This window comes from Belonocnema kinseyi, chromosome 3, assembly GCF_010883055.1.
Source record: "Belonocnema kinseyi isolate 2016_QV_RU_SX_M_011 chromosome 3, B_treatae_v1, whole genome shotgun sequence".
Taxonomy (NCBI): Eukaryota; Metazoa; Arthropoda; class Insecta; order Hymenoptera; family Cynipidae; genus Belonocnema; species Belonocnema kinseyi.
In genome coordinates this window covers 86071985-86076590 of record NC_046659.1, presented here as the reverse complement: position 1 = coordinate 86076590, position 4606 = coordinate 86071985, and the positions used below count along the sequence as shown (strand labels likewise).

The 4606-nt window shown below is 27.7% G+C and overlaps 1 protein-coding gene across 13 annotated transcripts in view; it reads left to right on the top strand.

The window, feature by feature from the left end:
- LOC117170314 (protein hu-li tai shao) overlaps positions 1-3138 on the top strand; it is a 132232-nt gene extending 129094 nt beyond the window's left edge. For all 13 annotated transcript variants that reach the window (XM_033357003.1, XM_033357004.1, XM_033357005.1 and 10 more), the window contains one exon: positions 2067-3138. The gene's annotated coding sequence lies outside the window, so the exon portion shown is untranslated. The remainder of the gene's footprint in view (positions 1-2066) is intronic.
- The last annotated feature ends 1468 nt before the right edge of the window (positions 3139-4606 follow it).

Genomic DNA, 4606 nt, shown 5'->3' with positions numbered 1-4606 from the left:
TCGGTAAAGGTACATTTAAAAATTTCCAGAGGTACCGGCTCAGGGATCGAACCCCGGACCTCTGAGGTGAAGTCCAAGTGTCTAACCAACTGAGCCACCGAGATTATTATTATTATTATTATTATTATAGACCGGGAAATGACCGGGAAATGACCGGGAAAAGTTTATTTTTTATCCGGAATTTTACAAATTGTTAGGGAAAAAATCTGTCCAACTTCGATTTCAACGTTTTTTTAAAAATAATTATTTAAATTGTTATCTTTTTCACTTATGATATAATTCAGTTTATAATGCGTAATTCGGAAATCTTTCACTTTAAAGATTTTTCATTTAGGTTTTTAATTTATGGGCGTACATTTTAAGTTAAAGGATTTTAAAATGCAGTTTTAAGGACTTTAATAACAAAAAAAATTAGAAGCGTTTAAAATCGAAAATTTTTTACAAGACGATTCGGAATCAGTTCACAATTTTAGAATTTCCCGATTTGAACGATAAAAATTAAACTGTTTGAATTGGAAAGTCTTAGTACTTAAACAAATGTAAAAACCCGACTGAAACCTTATAAAATATTTTGAATTTAAAAATAATTTCAAAATAATATATTCATAATAAAAAGCTCTTATTAAATTACAAACATTATTTAAGTCTAAAATATTTAATTTTTAAACCATTAATTTTGAAATTTTTAATTAAGAAAAAGAACAATTACTTAATATTTAGAAATATGTGACTGTTCATTTAAAATCAGTAATTATAAATTAAATATTCAAAACTAAACAAAACAGAATTAAACTTTGATCGTTAAAATTTTACTTGTTTTATTACAAAAAATTAATTTGTGAGTCAAATTTTTGAATTTTGATGTATAAGTAACAATTGAACGCCTTTTATTATTAGCAAAAATTCAAATAAGTTGAAGAGATATTAAAAAGTTTTGTAAAAATTAATTAAAAATTTGAAGTAATTTCAAATAATTTAAACGAAATGTCTACGTGTGCTGACAAAATCCGGCTATTTGTACAAAAATTTAGATGCAAATAGTCCACGGCCTAATTTGAAACCAAGGATAGATTTTGGCAGCTTTCGAACCAAAAATTTAGAATCTTTTTAAGAATTTCAGAACATTTCAGAAGAATAACAAACATTTCCTAGGATAATTGAAAATGATTTTTTATTTTGAAAAATTAATTTAAAGAGAATATTTAGAAAGATTTACAAAATAATCAAAAATGACAGTGGAAGTTTTTATCTAATTTTTGTTAATTTGTCAGGATGAAAAAAAATTTAGGAAAAATTTTATGAAAAATTTGAATCATTTAAAAAGATGTCTAGAATTCTGAAAAAAATTTAAATAATTTAGAATTTGAAAAAAATTAACGCAACATGTAAATGTTTGAACATTTTAAAATACAGTTTTGAAGTATTTTAAGGGGTTTTAAACTATTTAAAATGAAAATAATTTTAATTTTGATTTAAGAAGTGTTCATTTGATAAGAAAATGCAATCGTTCCGTTTTCAATGTTTCTAGTTTAAAATTGATTAAAATTCTATCATTTTGAAGTTTTGTGGATGCATTGATTGATTTCTCAATTTGAAGCATTGGCTGCAACACATGGATTTATATTTTTGGAACTGAATCTAAATATTTGAATTCAATAATTGATAAAAGTTTACTATGATTAATTTGGCAGTTTAACTGCATTTAATCAAAAAAATTTCAGTCGAAAAATATGAGTAGATTCCATTTTGTACGTGTAAATTAATGCAAATTTAAATACCAATTTTTTTAAACTCTTGAACTCCAATTTTAAAAGTTTAAAATTCAAGAGTTCCAATTTGAAGTTCAGTTGAAATGACCGGGATTTTTCTTTCTCTCATTAAAACGGCCACCCTGATTAATAATTTTACAAAAAATTGTTGTTAAATTACCCTGCGACCAGTTGAATATGTTGAAATTAAAGTCAATAAATTGTGAAACCGGACTTATGTAGCAACCCTGTAATCAAATTTTAATATCCTACAGATTCTCTACCTGCTTATATAATTTGTAAATTATATGTTTTCAGACACTGCCACAAAGAAAAGCTTACCATAAGTAAACGTTGAAAGAACCGACCCGAAATCGAAACGCGAGTTCAGAATAAGGGAACAAAAAACGACGACGAGCGAACAAGGAAATTGTTCGTGTATCGCACGAAGCTACCGAGCAGAACAATCGCAGCATCTTTCCAGGACTCAAGACTGCCATCGCATTACGTCTACAATAAGGAAATTTTATTCTATTGTTAACGTTTTTACGTTTTTAATTTGTTAAGCGTCGCGCGCTCTTTATATTGTATTTAAACCCGAGCAACCCTGCTCTTTATTATTCTGCGATGCAAAACATGTCATCGTCGTTGTGCTGTGCTTTTTTAAACACTCTCGGGAAAATTGATACGAAACGTTCCTTGTTGTATGTGTTACGTGCTGCTGCCGCTGCTTGTTTTTGTAAAAAGTAATCCGCGACTTTCGAATATTTTCACTCTCTTACCTACCTTGTCGAATGTAATTGTGGATAGTGGATTGTTTTTTATTTTAACGATTGTGTATATGTAATTCAAGGCGCTCCAAGAAACTTTTATTTCTCTACTTTAAGAAACTCTACAATAAGAAGAAGAAGAAGAAGAAGAAGAAGAAGGTCCTTAAGCTATTATAGTTATATTAATAAATGAAGCGAGCTCGTGAGAACGCGTCGTCTCATAAGTTTCGATCGTTTTACTTATACGGAGAGAAAGTTTATTGCGATTGGGATTCGCCATGAAAATTTCTACGATTAGTCTTGAAAACTTTTCCTCAAAGGTGATGATTCTTCTCTAGATCCTCCGTACCTGATATTTAATCGGAAGGGCGAGGCGAATAGCCGACTTTTTTAAAGAAAAAAGAAATGAAATTATATATAGATTCGCGAAATCGTCGTAACGAATTGTCGCTTGTTATCTTTGCATATTGTTCTCTCTCTGTCTCTCTCTCTCTCTCTCTCTCTCTCTCTCTCTCTCTCTTCCGCTTTACGAAATGGCCTACGAAGATTTAGGGCGCGTCCTTTGTCGCTTTTAGAAAATTAATTGACGAAGCAAATGCTTAATCAAAGTAGTGAAAAAATACGAAAGCAAATTTTCTTTAATTCGTCACGCTTTATGTGGAAATGTCGAAACTCAGGCCTCACATGCCGGTCACTAAAGTACCCTATTTTCCAGATTTGGTCCCTACAAATGAAAATATCACATTAGTCACATTTCATTCAGTACATTAATTCGTGGATTAATCACTATTTATTTCAGGTCTGTACCTTTTGCTGACATATCTTTAATTCTTTAAAATATTTCAGGCATTTTTTGATAGATTTCAATAGTTTGAAGGAATTCTTAAGATTATAGGGTATTTTAAAAAGTTCTAATGCATTTTCAGGAGCTTTTAATTTGAAGTATTTTAGGGAATATGAAAAGATTCCAAGGAATTTTTTAATGAATTTCATTAATTTGCAGTGATTTTAAATTGTTTAAGATATTGTAAGATAGAGATGTTTCTAAAATATATGAAGATATGAATATTTTAAAATATTTCATACTGGATTATATAAAATTTCCGAGGATTCCCATGATTTTAAGGGATTTTAAAACTTAAATGTATTTTCAATACATTTTCCTTGATTTCAGAAAATATCATAAAATTTCACGGGATTTTATTATATTTTAGTTGATTTTAAAGAATTTATTCATGATAAGTGAGGTATTTTGTAGGGGTTTAAAGATTTGAAGATATTTTCAAATACTTTTTGCAATTAATTTGAAATTCGCTCTGAATTCTTATTAATTGAACCTAAATTCTTTGGAATTCACTTGAATTACTCTAAATTTACTCTATTGTACTTATTCGATTGATTTTTTTTTAATTTTCAAAAGTTTTAATTTATTTGATCCTGAGGATTTCAAATATTTTATCGTAAGTTTTCAAATTCTTTGGCATTTTAAAGATCTTTAAAATTTTGTTAAATAGTTTAAAGGATTTTAAATAATTAAGATTATTTTAAAAGTTCCAAAGAAATTTGTCATTGTTTTCAGTAATTCAATGGGATTTAAAAGGATTTGAAACACCTGAGGACATTGTAAAAGGTCATTAAAAGATCAAAACTCTTTCAAAGACTGAAATATTTTAGGTCATTTTAAAAGATTCTAAGACATTTTCAAGAGATTTAAATAATTTCAAGGGATTTAATAATTTTAAGAAAATTTAATATTTTAATGTATTTCAAAGAATTTATTCACGCGAAGGAAGGAACTTCGTCGTAGGATTTTAAAGGTTTGAAAACATTTTCAAATATTTTTTTCAATTCATTTGGAATTCGCTCTGAATTCTTATTAATTTATTCTACATTCTTCCACATTCTTTTGAATGCCCTTTTAATTTTTCGAAGCTCATTTCAAACTTACTCAATTCAATGAATTTTTTTATATTTTTGAATTGTTTTCAATTCATTTCATTTCTTTTTCAATTTAGCTTAATTTGTTTATGAATTTGATCGAATTCTTCTCATTTCACTTAATTCCATTAAATTGACTTGAGTTTTAGT